The sequence below is a fragment of the Schistocerca gregaria genome, chromosome 2 (genome assembly GCF_023897955.1).
Source record: "Schistocerca gregaria isolate iqSchGreg1 chromosome 2, iqSchGreg1.2, whole genome shotgun sequence".
Lineage (NCBI taxonomy): Eukaryota > Metazoa > Arthropoda > Insecta > Orthoptera > Acrididae > Schistocerca > Schistocerca gregaria.
The window spans coordinates 101322975-101340621 of NC_064921.1; positions in this window are offsets into that span (position 1 = coordinate 101322975).

The window sequence follows — 17647 nt, forward strand, 5'->3', positions numbered from 1 at the left end:
AGACACCTGGACACTTCCCTTGTTGAGAGCTCTTTCTGGCACAAAGTAACAATACGGACGCGATCAAACCACGGTACTGACCGTCTAGCCATGGTTGAACTGCCTCATTGTTGGTGGAATGACTGAAAATGATCGGCTGTCAGGCCCCCTCCGTCTAATAGACGCTGCTCATGCATGGTAGTTTACACCTTTGGGCGGGAGTAGTGACATCTCTGAACAGTCAAAGGTACTGTGTCTGTGGTACAATATCCACGGTCAACGTCGATCTTCACGTGTTCTGGGAACCGTGGTGATGCAAAACTTTTTTGATGTGGGCATATTCAGACTCTGAGGACCAAGTTGTGACTAAAATTTCATGACAATAAGTAACCGCACAGGAAAACGCCTTTGTCTTAATGATTGCCATCACAGTAAGTATTTAGTTGATTATACAGCCTTCAGATGTGTGCGTCCTGCAACCAAAATTTAGGTTCAAATGGTTCAAATGGCTCTGAGCGCTATCGGACTTAACTTCTGAGGTCATCAGTTCCCTAGAATATAGAAATACGTAAACCTAACTAACCTAAGGACATCACACACTTCCATGCCCAAGACAGGATTCGAACCTGCGACCGTAGTGGTCAAGCGGTTCCAGACTGTAGCACCTAGAGCCGCTGTGCCACCCAGACCAGCAAATTTTAGATTAAGTACTCATATTCATGATTTCACACTTTTCATTATTTAATGTCCATCGACGCTTTCGCACCATACGGATATCTTGTCTAAATCGTTTTGCAATTTGTTTTGATCATCTGATGACTTTATAAAGCGGTAAATGACAGCATCATCTGCAAGAAATCTAGTAGGGCTTCTCAGATTGTTTCCTAAATGATTTATTTAGATCTATAGCATCAGAGAGCCAATAACAATTCTTTGGGAACGTCAAATATTACTTCCGTTTTACTCGCTGACTTCCCGTCAGTCTCTACGAACTGTGATCTTTCTGACAGGAAATCTATAATCCAGTCACACAGCTTAGTCCATAGGCATGAAATGTCATTAAAAGTCTCTTTTTAGAAACGGCGATAAAATTTTTCCCGAAATTAAAATCATGGAACCAGTTTGACATCCCTTGTCGATAACACTCATTAGTTCGTGCGAATAAAGAGTTGTTCACGAGAATGATATTTTCTGAATGCCTGTAGATTGTTCGTCAATAAACAGTTTTCTTCGAGGTTCTTTTCTTGGATATTGGTGTGAAATGTGCAGCTTTCCGGCCTTTAGGTACTGATCTTGCGACGAGCGTACGGTTGTGTTTGTTTGCTAATTATGGGGCTATTGCATTAGCATACTCTGAAAGGAACCTAATTGGTGTTCAGTCTGGACCGGAGGACTTGCTTTTATTAAGTGATTTAAGGTGCTTCACTACTCCAACGATGTCTGGTTCTAAGTTACTCATTTTGGCAGTTGTTACTGATTCGAATTCTGGATTATTAGCTTCGTCTTCTTTGGTTGAGGAATTTGGTAAAAAAGCGTTTAGTAACACTGCTTTAGTGGGACTGTCATCGGTAACGACTTCATTGTATTGACTGTGTTTTCCCATTGGTGTACTTCACACAAAATTAAAATCTTTTTGAATTTTCTGGTCGTTACAGTATTACCTCATAGGTTTCCAGGAATGCCTGACTACCGTTACACGACACACTTGAGTCACAGTCCGAAGCTACCACTCCTGACGATCCAGAACTATAAGCAGACGAGGCGCGTGGATGTTGCATCCGGGATGGCAGATCCCTACAATTCCGGGCGGAGTGCAGAATTTCCTTTTGGCCGACGGTGCGCCGGCTTATAAGGCCGCTTGGTGAATGGATCTTCCGGGGCTATTTTCGATCATGTGAGTGATGTAGGAAAAATCCGCTTCTCGATCGCGAATCTGGCGCTGCTGTCGATCCGTGGTTCTCGGGTAACGGCCGTTGACTGGTACTGGCTGTGTTTTCGTCTGTGGTAGCGGCCTCAATCGTACCGTAAACATCTGCTTTGCTTTCACATCCTGTGATGAAGGCATCCCCCATCTCTATTCTGTCATGCGGGATGCCGGTGATGCAGGCGGACAGGATGGAAACTTTACTTGCATCCTTCGAGTTTCGGCATACTTTTTTCGTTGCTCCTGAAACAGTGTTCTGACTGGTTTTGTACCATTGGGGATCAGTACTATCACTTACTAGTTTGTTTGGTATACATCTCTCTGCCGTCGGTAATATTTCGTTCAATACAAATCACGTCTGCCGACACGTAAATAGTAACATTGGAAGGAGTGGAGAGTACCTCTTAGGAAACCGTCGAGCGAATTTTTATCTGCTTTTTTAAACAGATATATTTTGCATTTATTTTGGTGAATGTAGATGTTGCAGTAGTCTGCTTAGCTACAACGAGCTTGTTGTCACTAATCCCTGTATCCGTATCAATGGTCCCTATTTGGGATGATGTTGATGTCGAGTTCACTCGTGGTGTACCGGTAGCGTCTCTGGCTAGTAACCAAATACTCCTCATTCCTGGGTTCGATCCTAGCCACTACTAGAAAAACTCATCAATAATGGCGGCCGAAAACTTCTGGCGTAAGAAGTCACCTTTGTTGTGCTAATAGTCTTGTCGAAGAAGGCTCGGCAATGGACAGAGGTTCGTGGCACTACTGTCCTTTGGGTGCCCCCAATGTGGAAAGAATCAGTACTGATTTGTGGTATGAGGCTGCAGAAGACGTCCAGCAAATTTTTACCTCCTTTTTTTTTAAATGAATGTATTTTACGTATATTTTTGATAGGTTTTATTGTTACAGTATTTCATCTGGTTAGATCAACTTTGTGGTCCCTAATCCCTGCCCGGTCTCTGTGGCCGAGGGGTCTAGGCGCTTCAGTCTGGAACCGCGCGACCGCTACGGTCGCAGGTTCGAGTCCTGTCTCGGGCATGGATGTGTGTGATGTCCTTAGGTTAGCTAGGTCTAAGTAGTTCTGAGTTCTAGGGGACTTATGACCTCAGATTTTAAGTCCCATAGTGCTCATAGCCATTTGCCTAATCCCTGTATCCACCAGGATGCTCCCTATTTTCTAAGGATTATTTGTTGTGAGGAGGTCAAGTAAGCTCTCAAATCCATGTACACTTAGAGGGGTTCCTGAACAAATCTTTCAAAATAATTTTCTGTGAACACATTCAGAACAATTTCGGACGTCGTTTTACTACTACCACCGACTTTAAAATTTATTTTTTAACTTATTTGAAATATTCAGATTTTCTGTGAACTGTTTACAAACTGTATAATCTGAGTTGGAGGGTCGGTGAAAGGAAGCAATTATTAACAATAACAATTTCACTACACGGTAAACTAGTTCAGACAGCAATAAACACTCTAGCACAAACGCTGTATTTAATCTATCCTGTCTGATCTCAATAAGGTCCTTTGTGAAAATTTCAAAAACGTATTTCTAACTTTATCCAGCTTTCCATGCATATAATGAATTGAGCTTCGGTGCTTTGTACTAGTGCTTGGAAAAATGGATCTTTTCCAACACAGCTACAACAGTTTAAAGCTGGAATACCTATTGTTGCGAGTTGTACTATCTTTGTTTGCTCTGCATCGTTTTAGACTGACGCCCTTGCTGCAGTTTCCCAAGGTCCTCTAAGCTAAATAACCGCCCAGCCCATCTACACATTCCCTGCTACCGGTGTAGCCGCTTCATGTATGTTATGGAAGCCTGACCTATAAAGCAGAATCCGGAAACCCATTACCAAATTGCTCACGTCAGATCCTCCATTCGGCTCTGTAACAAGGGATCACATTCAGTTCTGTCGACGCTGCTACAGATTATGAGCTCCACCTTCATTTCGCAAGCAGGACTGGCGGTCTTCACCACTTCAGCTAGCCAGCCCCCTCAAGCCAGACAAACTCCCCCAAAGCGACACACACGGGTATGTTGCCTCCATCTGCACCTGTGTTCTTCATGGCATCCAGAAGCAGCCGTCCCGCATCTAGAATGACTCTTCTCGTATGCACACAGAGTGCTCACTGGATTTATTCTTCTCCTTGGCACCCCTTCCCTGAGGGGCACGAATACATGCCTGTCGTCGGAGACACCAGCTGCCAGTAATCCCACCCTCTGTGCCTCTGTGATTGCGCAGGCCTTGCACCCAAAACGCTTCCCTAGAACAGGACGAGCGACTGCATCTTGTCAGCCGCATAAAGTCTCAGAAATCTTTTCGCAAGATAAACTAGTGGCGCTGGGATAGGTCTCCCACAACGTCTTTGGCTGCCTGCCATTCCTTGGAGCGGTCTCCTACTCGTCCAAAGGGGCGTCAACTTCAGTGTGGGTAGTACCCGGGATGGTCACAGTAGTGAGCCGACTGGGGGAAACGTAGGATGTTCTGGGCCGCCCATGGATCACCAGTGACGATCGTTGGGAAAAGCCTCAAATTATCTGACGGCAGCCAGCTCTGCCCAGAGCTCTGCGTGAGGGGTCATCAACTCGCATCTGAACACAGCAAGACTCCAAAACTGTACACTACATAGTTTTTATGGACGCTACACTGTGATTAAAAAGCACACAAACTCACTAGAAATGTAAAACTAAATCAATAACCACGCAGAAAACTGAAAATAAACCGCTCCTGCCTGAAGCTAGTAATTATAGTTCCCAAACAAGATGTACTCGTCTTCATTTGCAGCAGCAACAAAAGGTCCTTTCTCGCCAACATTGTTACGAACTGGCAGGGAATACGGGAGCGCACAGTTCTATCCCGTCATCCGCTCTCGGCACAGTGGACGTGCACTGTCGGCTCGGTCGTGGCGTTCAGTGATGCAACCAGGCTGCGCTCACAAGTAAGTGATGGTTCTTCACGCTAAAGTTGTAGATCTAGCGAGTGCTGTCTAGAACAGTACACCCATGCGAGGTACGTATGTCCCACTGCAAAAACGAAATTGCAGATATCTGCCGAAACACGAGATGAAATGAGCCTGACGACTCACCCACAGCCGAGGCACTGTGTGTGTGCGTGTGTGTGTGCGTGTGCGTGTGCGTGCGAGAGAGAGAGAGAGAGAGAGAGAGAGAGAGAGAGAGAGTAGCGTTCACATGCAGGTGTGCCGTGTGGTTTATTTGAAGAATACGATTACAGCTGGATGCTTGTAAAGAAATTTTTCATTGTCATCTGTTAAGCATTTCAAAAACCGTAAACTGTATATGCTGTATCTGCGATAGCAGAGGCAAAAGATTAACGATATTCCTCTATCTCTTTTTATTGGTCTAAACAAATAAACAAGAACATCTTTGATGTCGAAAAAGTGGTCGAAACAAAACACAATCCAAGCAAAAAGCCAATTATGGATCCCAGTTCGGATCTTATAACAGAAGAACAATAAAATAAAATTTATTCCTCACAGGTTCTCGAGAAAGTCGACCAACGAAAAGACGAAAACAAAACTACTTGAGTGGTCGACACAGCATTATCTCCAAGCTATCCACGGAGACCAGACCACCTTTACATGACACTTTTGAGTCATTCAGAACCTACCACTCCTCACGATCCGGGACTACCAACAGATGAGGAGCGTGGATGTTGCAGCTGGGATGCAAGATGCCTACAAATCTGGGCGGCCTGTTGAACTGCCTTCTGGATGGAGGTGCGCCGGCTTACAAGGTCAATAGGCAAAGGGAAATAGTCCGCTTGTTGATAGCGAACTCTGGCATTGGTAACGATTCGTTGTGCGTGGATAGCGGAACCTGGCGGCCATTGGCTGAGACACGAGACTGCGTCTCCGGTAGCGGCCTCGGCCGTACCGTAAACATCTGCTTCGGTTGCACTCGCTATGATGAAGGCAATCCCGTATCTCTTTTCTGTCATGCCGACGACGCAGGCGGAAGGAACTAACGCTGAGGTTTGGTGATATGCTGTGTAGATTTTGAGATCGTCATATTAACAGATGGGAAATATGTACTTTCACACAGTGTGTTAGAGGCATGAGAGTAGCATGAAAATATGTAGGTGTTCAGAGTGCATGACCTGCCAAGACATTTATTGTACTGGAAGCACGTAACATTAATTCGTGGTGTATACGGTACTTAGCATATGCATAATTTTTATCCTGTTGTATTGACAGAGAGGACATTTTTTGTAAATAACTGTATACATATTTCTATACATCTCTATCTCTTGTCATATTTTTGTTGTTCTTTGAGTGTGGGATTAGTAGGTACATCAAGCTTAATAACCCACAAATTAATCAGTTGACGGAATGGGTGTGGAAAGTGAGAAAGTTGATCACAAAGCCAAATTTTAGACGGTGTAAAGCTTCTAATAATATATTACCACGTAACATTTTTCTCATTTACAAACCAAGCCTTGGTTTCAAAGCCGTGTCACAATAAATCATTGACTTCAATAAACTGAGGAGTATATGTATCTGCTGCACCTAATGGAAGAAGGGATGGGAAAATTAAAGAAGCTGAAACTTGCAGAGAGCTAGTTTAACTGAGCCTGCAGAGGAATTGTGGTGGGAGAGGGTGAAAAAGTTGAGACCTGTAGAGAGAGTGTTCAAACTAATCTATATATAAGTAAAAAAAAACTGCTCTGGACACCAGCCATTAGCAGTAGCAGGACATGGGAGATTTATGCAGTGTTGTCAATGCTATCACAACTCATTCAAGAGGCGTCTTTCCGAATGCACCTGATAGCAGACACAGCCTGTTCCAGCATTGAACGTATGCCTGCAAGAGTGGAAGCTGTCATCAAGGCTGAGTGTGGGCCAACACCATATTGAATTCCAGCGTTACCGAAGGAGGGCGCCACGAACTTGAGTCATTTTTAGCCAGATGTCGGGATACTTTTGATGACAAAGTATATATCTCTATTTAGTTCTGAGGTTTTGATGTAATCATTCGAAATGTTACACAAGTGTTGTGTGCTACGTTTCAGAGGAAATTATGAACATTATCCACGAGGAGCGGTTTTCTTTTCTTAAGAGCACAGAACTCGAAGGTAGTAAGCTCATTATCTTTACAGTTCTGTTAGATTGGCTTGGGGTGTGTGTGCTTTAATATAGAGAGCATCTGCAACTTACCGTGTGTTTAAGTTAGCATGATTCTAGCTGTTCAGTAACAATGCGATTTCGGTTAACCTGTTGCCTTTCAATGGCGGAACGCTTACTCTGTCTATAATAATGAATCGTTGGCAGGCTGTGATTTCCTTACGCAATAATATCTTCAGCTTTGTAACTTAATATACTGAGTCAATATTAATCGATCTGTTCAGAAAGTAACCAACACTAATTCCATGTTTCCGTCAGTACTGGCAAGGAAAGTTCAGATTTAGGTGTATGATGGCCCAGTGGATAGCGCGTCAAAAACTGAAAACAGATCAAGTATGAAAACAGGAAGATAGTGTCCTAGACTGAAAAAAAGCAAAATAGACAGTTAATGGCCCAAGAACAAGAACTGCAACAAAGAGGCGTGTGACGCCGCAACGGCATCGTGGGTACGTGGTCATGGTGCCTCATTCGATGCACATCTAAATATTTTTCACACCATTATGAACTGGCCTTCCAGTCATTGAAACGTTTGTTCTCTTTCTGTAGTCTTGGCAGCTGTCGTACTGTACATTGGTTATAGAATAAGAGTCATATGTGTAAGAATAAGTTGCCGTCAAAAGTAAACGTGATGAATAGTGAGAGTAGGCCAGATACCACACAGACGTCTCACAGAAATGAAAACACCAAATAAACGGGTGTGAACTACGGGGGTTACTCCAAAAGAAATGCACACTATTTTTGTAAAAATACAGTTTTCATTCTGCATGTGTGAAAGTTTTACAGTGTGTAGATACATCCTTCCCGCTTGTTTTCAAAATTAATTCAACCTGTTCCCGTGGGTGGCACCGTCACAGCATGTCCTCAAGATAGCTGCTACACTTGACGTTCGTCAGAATCTACGTGCTGTCATAGAATTCCTGTGCTGAGAAAACGAGACATTGGGAAATATCCACAAGAGCTTAAAAAAGGTGTATGGAGATGCTGCTGTCGATCGCAGTACAGTTAGTCGGTGGGCAAGCAGGTTACGTGATGAAAGCGGGCACGGCAATATTTAGGTTTTTCCCCGCAGGGGCAAGCCTCGTACTGCACATACTCCAGACGATGTGCAGAGAGTTAACGAATTGGTGACTGCTGACAGACGCATAACAGTGAACGAATTGTCACGCTACGTTGGGATAGGGGAAGAAAGTGTTTTCAGAATACTGAAAGTGTTGGCGTTATGAAAGGTTTGCGCCAGGTGGGTTCCCAGGATGACAGTGGCTCACAAAGCAAATAGAAAAACGGTATGCAGTGAACTTTTGGAACAGTTCGAGAATGGTGGCTCCATGTGACTCTCATCTCTTTGGGAAACTGAAAGACACTCTTTGTGGAACAAGGTTATAAGATGATGACTCCCTTGTGCATGCTGCCAAACACTGGCTCCAACAGGTTGGTCCAGTGTTTTACCGTGCGGGTATACAGGCGCTGGTTCCAAGATGGCGTAAGGCGATTGAGAGGGATGGAAATTATGTGGAGAAATGAAAATATTCCTCCTAATGAATGTATCTACACACTGTAACACTTTCAAACATGTAGAATAAAAGATGTATAAAAACATAGCGTGCATTTCTTTTGGAGTGACCCCCGTATGTTAAATCAAAGCGATTCAAGAGTAAAAGCTTCCAAAATGGAACGCAATTTCGAAAACGTTAAGAACATGTTTTGACAGAGCACAGAGAATCTGTGTGATAGTGAAAATGTTGCGTTCATTTGTTGCAGCTTATGTGAAAAATTATTAAGTTTCCATCATTTCCTTGGGAGAGATCACATTCATATTCATACGAACTCCTGTATCGGGCAAGGAGTAGACTAAGTGATCAAAAGTATCGGGACACTTGGCTGATAATTACTTACAAGTTTGTGGCACCCTCCATCAGTAATGCTGGAATTCAATATGGTGTTGGCCCACCCTTAGTCTCGATGACAACTCCCACTCTCGCAGGCATACGTTCAATCAAGTGCAGGAAGATCTCAGTAGTTGATATTTTTGAGATAGGTATTTGAAATTGAATCTAAGCTAATAATTCAGACCCTGCTACCCTTGAAAATTTCGTCATCTGGTGTTGTAAAAGTTGACACAGATATAGAATCTTTGGAAACTGTGTCGGAGATGTCACCTCACCACCACCACCAAACTTTGACAGCGTAGTGGATTTCAGTGAGGAACAAGTTCACTCTGTTCACGAATACTTGTCTGTTTTCACACACACAGACACACACACATAAATAAGGTTGACACAGGTAGATTTAATTGTCGTAATAATGAGATTATTTATGCTGTTATTTTTACATAATTACTTGTTAAAAACTTGATGTCTGAAGAACATGAACACAGCTTCATGAGATTCTCAACCCAGAGATATTTAGTTATAAGATTAGCTGTTTATGTAATTAAAAAGGAAGACTTCTTTCTAAGTGAGTCTTTTTCTAGTTAGACAAGTCACACAGACGACAGAATTCTTCAGTGTATAGTAAAAGTAGGGTGTAATGTTTCTCAATACTTATGTTAATGCCATAATGGCAGTAACAGAAGGAAAAGAACTGTAACCTGTAAAGTAGTTTCGAATAAATTTTGTGACAGGTTAACAAACATTTATATTTCTCATTTTCCGCTCATTCCTATTTTCCTCTTCTCGATATGTGTAACTGCATTGTTAACGAATGTGCATAAAACTAGGCCTATATTATATTTACAAAGATTTCATTTAATTAACAGCATTATTCCGATACATATTTGACAATTCTGTTACCACACAGAGAAAAAGATGTCTTTTGGGTTTTTATGGTTAAAAATTGGTGACCTGAGCGTTTATAATTAAACTATTACCGACGACGATAACGATGCAATCTTTGGTGAGTAAATTATGTCCCAGTAAGTTACATTTTTATCGATGTAATTAAATTTACTATCACCAGAACAAATATGTTGTCCTAACTTTTGCTGTAAGTATCTCTATCACAGTAACTCTATTAGTGTAATTTATGGGCTGTGGGGTATGTAGATTTATGTCGCTATGTTATAACAAGTAGTAAAATTTTACTGTAATCTCAAACAGAAGAGAAGGAAATCACAGAATTGTAACCAGCGTAAAAAGCGTTCTGCCCTGTAGCATACAGGAACGGCACTTTCTCTCTCTTTTTTTTCGTTTTGTAAATGCCACATGGCACACAGATTGACAGTTGAGAACTAGGTAGTGAGATTTTGTTATACTGTCACGAAAGAAATACACCTGCTTGTTTGCAGCAACAGCCTCGTAGCCATGACGTCACAGTTGCGCCTTGAGGCCTGTGTACCAAAAGGCGTTGTGGCGCCTTGGAACTGGGGTGAGCTGCCCCTTCCGTGCACATGTCATTGTGGCTGTCTCTGGTTGGTACTAGAAGGCGCAATCTTGACTATATAAGCGGAGAACCGAGCCAGCTCGAACGCCTAGTATATTCGCCTTCCATCCCCAATGTGCATCCTCTACAACCTCATCCCCTTCCCCCACTTTCTCCAGCCTTCCCACACCTTCTCCATTTCCTTGATCACATCCACACCCTGTACATCTTCCACTGACTCGTTGCCCTGCATCCCCTCATGTCCCTCCTCCTCTCCACCCCTGCCCGTGGCCGCCCATTTACCGTTGTGTCCCGCCCTCTCTCCATCTCCACACCCTCCACCTCCTTTCCCAACACAACTTCCAGCACCCACCCTTCTCGGATGATGAGCTCTGACCTGACATTCACCCTCCTCCCCCCTCCTCTTAGGGCTTCCTCTCCCCTCCCCTTCCATTCCCCTGATCGGTTTTCCCCCTCCTCCACCACCTCCTCCATCTCCCATGCCCCCTCTCCAGCCTTGTCTTCCCTATTTTTCTCCCGACTGCCGATCTGCCTCTTGGTGCGCCTCCTGTACCCCTTTTTTTCCCTCCTCCTGCCCCCCAGTTCCCCCTCCCCATACCGCACCTTTATCCCTTCTTTTTCTCTCCTCTCCAGCCTCCAGTCCCTCGACAGGTCCCTACAATCGGTATTTATTCTTCATGCATGCTCTGTCATTTCCTGTGGTTTTTAAAGGTATCCTAGTGTGATTTTTATCCTGTGGCAGACTTTTAGCTTGTTTTGGTCTCCAATGTTCTTTTAGTTTGCCAACTGTATTCTTTTAATTTAATGTCGACTTTTTTATTGTACCCCAGTGCATGTTCCTGTATTAGTGTATTTTTTATCATCCCCTTTTACTGTGTTTCTTATGTCCCTATTTTTATCCCCCCCCCCTTTTTATGTAAGAGTCCCCCTTCTGTATTTTTTGTAAGGCCATTTCGCTCAAGACTAGTGAACTATGCTACTGCCAGCACTCCCCTGTCAATATGGAAGAAAGAAAGAAAACAGCTCCAGCTGTCAGCGGTTCTACTCCTGAAGATGATGGAAGAGATAGCAATCGAAAGCTCGAGAATTTTATTCTAAGTGACACAACTTAGAAACTGAGAAGATTTTACTCCAGCACTTTGATGCTATGTCAGTATTTTTAAATATTTGTGGGGGAAACGGCAAAAGATTGGCGTAAATTGCTACTACGCACATGTGAGCAATAAATTTCTGTAGAGCATGAATTAAAAAAGTTCTCTGGCACTGCATCAGAAAATGGATTCGTTTATATATAAGGGCATATTACATTGTTGCTAATATTCAATTTGCAACCAGCCTGAATTTTAATTAATATTCCGTGGTAATTGTGATGGCGAATACGGTGAGCTGAATGTGCTCGGTAGTATATCTCCACTTGGACCACTGTTTATAGCATTTACCCCCACCCTTGGATAATGGTTGAATGAACTTTTTCATAAGTAACTAGGCTTAGAGAGCCGTAATTCACAAAAATATTTAGGCCAATAGTAACGGAGGCGAACAACAGAGGACAGAAGCTACGTAAAAGCATCTTAAATATCACAGGTGAGGGCACTATATTACAAATGAAAGATTTTTTTAATAATTAACAAATATACTACTGTGTTCTAAATGTGCTTCAGGAAATAATTAATCAAACTACTGTTAACAGGGCTATATTTTAAAATGAGCTGTTACAGTCACGTCCGCCTAACACAGTGGTAATGTTAAAGAAGATAGTCAGTCTTTGTTCCCTGGACAAAAGGAGAGAATAGTTATTACTAATGTCCTTTTTAGTCAGAATCAAATCTCATAGTCATATGTAATTATTCATCAGGGTCGCTGATTACCTTTTATCACCCACTCACAAGATCTCTGTCGTTTTCTGTATTATTTCCAGTTAATTAATCACACAGATGAAAAACTATTGTCTGGTTTTCAGTAAATCCTACCAAGGAGACAGTACGCCGGCATGGTGGTCACTATTGCTGAGTTTTATGATTTTGAAATGATTGAAGATACAGGCAGTGAGGTGACTGATGCATTGATTCTGAGATTTCCCTCAAGATATAGACAATGAACACTACCAAATGGTTATAATTAATTGTTCCCTATTTGACATGTTATAATATGGAAACTAATTACCCTATGAATCCCAAACGTTAATGTCCAGAGTGTGGGGTGCGTAATTTCCATGCCTCACAGTGTCGCCATCTATTTCCAACTATGGCCACTAGGTGGCGTGATCAGTCATCGCGTTTCATAGTCTCACACACCTGACCAGTCGCAGAGCACTGGTGGGTGTGTCAACATGAGCTTAGAAAAAGGGAGCAGTTAAAGATCTATTACCAAAACAACAGTAATGCTGCCGCTACAATTCGGGAACAACGCCAGCTGAAAGGATTATGTAAGGGTCCACCTTTTCCACCTGCTGTGCGGAGCATGACGAAGAAGCTCGAATCAACTGAAGAACTGGGCGTCGGTCTGGGAAGAGGCCGACGGCCGGTTGCACCACAGGTGGTCGATGAAATCACTGTTGCTATGGCAGACAACGCTGACCACAATTTCCGGTCGTCAGGCAGTGCGCATGCCGTGTCACGACAGTTGAATGGTATCTGTACAAGATCTGTATCGTACAGTAGCTTGTACCACAGGACGCACAACTACTTTCTCACAAGGATTGAAGTTGATGTGGGCTGACGTTATACCATCTTATGGACAGACGATACTTATTATTCTCTGATGGGTGAGGTGAACACACTGAATTGCCGAGAGTGGGGATCTTCAACTCCAGTGACTGTGCACGAAGTTCCTCTGTATGGCGAACACCTCACCGTATGGTATGGCTTCACAGCTATGTTCATCACTGGCCCTTTCTTTTTTGAACAGTTTGGCGCTCAAGGACCAAAAAAGTGCAGTGTGATTGGCCAGCGCTAGTGCGATAAGCTTCGCCACCATGTCATACCCGTCCTACAGGAGAAAGATATGAACTGAAAAGTTTTCACGCAAGATGAGGCCCCACCGCACATCGCTTCTTCGAAGCAAATTTGGAAACGATCGAATCATCAGCCGATCGTTTCCAAATGCATGGCCAGCACAATCACCTAATATCACTCCCTGTGTGATTTCTGGTTGTGGGGCTACCTGAAGGACAGGGTTTGCCAGGGGAACATGCACACATGCGCTGATCTGAAGCACAGCACATAGCCTATGCCGAGAGGTAGTCAGCATACCTACGGACATGCTTCGTTCTGCTGTGAAGAATGCAATCCTGCACTTGCAGACTCTTCTGGACGTTAAAAGACGTCATATTGCGTCCCTTTTGTAGAAGTAATGGTACTGATATGTAATGGTATGACATACCATAGCAGAGATTAAAAGTGTCTCAGTTGAATTGAGTGTGCGTTATTTCTCTTCCCTATGTCCTTGACATTAATGCCACCATGTACGGCAATTAGCTTCCGTGTGTGTGTGTGGGGGGGGGGGGGGGGGGAGGTGGGATCTGATGGCCGCCCAACAGCTAGGTCATCAGCGCCCTTACCTTACACTAATAAAAACAAACGTATGTGAAAATGAACAAAGTATTGTACAAGCATACACTCGAAATGACCATACAGACACTCTGCATCACATGCACTCTCACATGCACTAAAACCAATTATGAAGGGAAGAGAGCTAATCAAAAAATTAAAATACAGAGAAAGCAAAACACAGAAGAACTAAAAGATTAGCGCAGGGAAATGTGACTGGCTGACCACTTACAAAAATCTAAGATGAGCCAGCCACCCTTTGACACATTACGAATATCTTCCTAAAATCTTGTTAAAAACGTTGGACAATTCACAAAACATTAAAACCCTAACCACATTTGTTTAATCATTACATGAAAGAGACGGCAGATCCGCTAAAGTCCATTGGTGGGGCAATAAAATGTAGTCCAATAAAATGTCGCGCACCGTGGTCTGCACGCCACAAGCACCACACATTGAAAGGCCCTCTCACTGGAGTGAGAATCCATGTCTCATAGGGCTCTGGCCCATGCGAAGACGAGTAAGGTGTACCTCGACCCGCCGACGTGACTGGAAGGAAGTACTCCAAGGCCGAGTTGTGGGCTTGATGACACTGTCACTGCCAGCCACTCCTCTTGCCATCGACGTATGACTTTGTCCTTAAACAGCGAGGTGACAGCATGCAGGGGATAGCACAATGAAATACCAGAGGATCGCGACACGACTCCATGACTGCTCTATCAGCCCCTTCATTCCTCCCAATTCCAATGTGTCCAGGTACCCAGCATAAAGACGCTTCTTTCCGCAGTCGTTGTAGTTGTATATGGTATCCTGGATATACTGGGTTACTGTGTCTGCATGGTAGGACCGTCGGAGAGAGTAAAGAGCGCTCAGAAAATCTGAGCAGACGAGAAATCTAACACTGGGAGAACGTCTCATCTGCTCCAGTATAATTCTGCGTCGAAGACGGTAAATTATAAAGCCAGTCTGACCTTGAGGATATGATTCGGGAAAAGATAGAGCAACCACTACAGTCACCCTGCTTAGGCCCATCCGTAAAAAAAGCTGCATGGTCGTGGTTCTCAGATAAAACATCAGATATCTCATTATATACGGAGGCAGGAGTGATATCTCTCCTCTAATGCACCAAATATAAAATCACTCTGGGCCTCTCCAGCAACCAGGGCGGCAGGGGGTTAAAACCGTCGATTTGATGTCATACCGGCATCACAGTAAGTGACTCCAGCAAACGCTGCACGAGCTACACAAATGGCATCGTGCCTAGTGGATGGTTGGAAGAAATGTGTGTCAGAGGTGAACGAGCAACAGTATGGTGTGTGGGTGAAGTTGGAGCTGCAAAGAACTTAGACCCAACATGAGGAGGTGGAGCCAGGTGCTAAGGGGCGGCTCCCACGCCTCAGCACAGATGCTGCGTGTGGGTCTGGTCTGATAAGCAACCTTGGCCAGCCGAATCCCATTATGACGGACAGTTTCAAGTAAGAGGGCCTCGACAAGACCTGCCGCTAAGGCACTTTACGTTCAGTGGTTTCAGGGTTTTGGCTTTCAGGTACCGCAGGTGTGACAACTACGACAGTTGGGAATCAAAAATGAGGCCCAGAAACAGTACTGTGTCTAAAATGTAGGATGGTACCTTCCATATTCAAGGCAGGCAAGTTAAAAAGACGACGACTACGATTAAAATGACCACACACTTGTCTGCAGAAAACTGAAAACCCGTCTTTGCAGCCCACTCCTCTAACCGCCGCACTGTAAGTTGCAACAGACGGCTCGTTGTTGCAAGACTGGAGGAGGAACAGAAAACAGCAAAATCGTCCTACAAGGAAGGAACACTGTACAGCACTCCTTACCATTGACGTGGTAGTGTTGGTGGTTACGGCAAAGGAGGCAACACTTAAAACTGTGCGCTGGGGAACGCCATTCTCCTGTTCAATTCGATTTGACAGGCCACGAAAGCCCCATTGATGCAATTGAGCGTGAATACACTGCTTCCAGTAGTTTCATATACCTTACGTATATCGAAGAATATGCCGATACAGTGATGCTTACGGAGGCAAGCATGCTGAATAGCCGCCTCTAGGAGGGTCAGGTAGTTGACAGTGGACCGAAATCTTCGGGCTCCACAGTGATAGCGGCTAAGGAGTTGTCTGGTCTCTAACAACCGTACCATGCGATGGTTAACCATTAGCTTCTGGGTCTTTCTTACACGCCTCGTTAGCGCGATACCCTGATAACTACTGGGACACGTTTACTCCTTTTCTGGTGAGGAAAGGGATAGAATTGCCTGCTTCCATGAGTTGGGGAAGTTGTCCGACTGTCATTACGTCAAGTTGGGGAAGTTGTCCGACTGTCATTACGTCAAAACATTCGAGGAGGGTTTCCTTTAAGGCCGCTGTCAAATGTCGAAGCATGCAGTTCTGGATTCAGTCGTGACTAGTTGCAGAGTCACGAATCTGCCAGTGCAGATTCGAGCTCCCAAATGGAGAAGGGGGACTTGTATGTCTTTGAACTGTTGGAGCTGAAGTCATACATTCCCCTCTCTACACTCGCACGATAGTGATGAAACGCCGGATACTGGGTTGCATTGCGCAAAGTGTTCGGCCAGCGTCAGAGCAATGTTTCTGGGTGCAATTTGGTAGCCCCCCCCCCCCCCCCCCAGTTTCAGCGCTGCTGCTATTGGTAAACGGCTGTGTTTACCGGAAATCCTCCGGATGGCTTCCCGTACTTTTATAGAAGAAGTGGAATGATTGGTGGAGTCAAGAAATTCTTGCCATGACCTTTTCTTACTCTCCCTTATGACACGTCGAGCCTTGGCTGTCACGACTGGAAAGGCCCTAAGGCTGTCTGCTGTCGGTCGGATATTAAAATGTCGAAAATCCGCATGCCTTTCCCAGATCGCGGAATGGCATTCATCTGTGTACAGAGGTACTGGTCGCCTCCTGTGATGACGATGCGATGGAGAATCCAGCGGCACGGTGGATCTCTCTTGCGATGTAGTTCACCCATCCTTGGACGCTGTCACAGTGTTGGAACACAGCCAGCTGGCTGAAATTCGTCCAGTTGTCCTTGCTGACTATCCATTTTGGGGGCTTAACTGCAGGTTGTGAGTCATTCAGTAGGTGAAAGCGGGTTGGCGAGTGATCACTGGAATGGCCTCCCACTGAACAGTCAGCGAGGGCTGGAGAACAGAAAGAGAGGTCGATGGCTGATAATGACCCAGTAGCAGTAGAGAAATTTGTGTGGGTACTCGTGTTCAGGACGCACAGCCCGTGAGACGTCATGAGGTCCTCTTAAACCCGACCCCGAGGGCAAGTACTGGTCAAGCAACACAGGACATTATGCACATTTAAGATCCCCAGGAGGAGGAATGGTCGCGGGAGTTGCGCGATAAGATCCGTGAGAGTCTGAGTTTATCTTCCGGAGATAAATACAGTGAGCAAACACTGATCCTTCGACACACGTGATTTTGAACTGCAACTGCTTGCAGGTTAGTAACCAATGGAGAGGCAGAGGAGCAGTGTGCATTAGTGACAAATACTGTGACATCTCCCTTGGCCCTTTCCCCGTAAAGTCATCCTTGCAGTATAGCATGTATCCCTGTAGCACAGGGACATGTCTCATGGGACGGTGGTCGATCATGTAATATAAAGTCCTGGAAATGGAAAAAAGAACACAT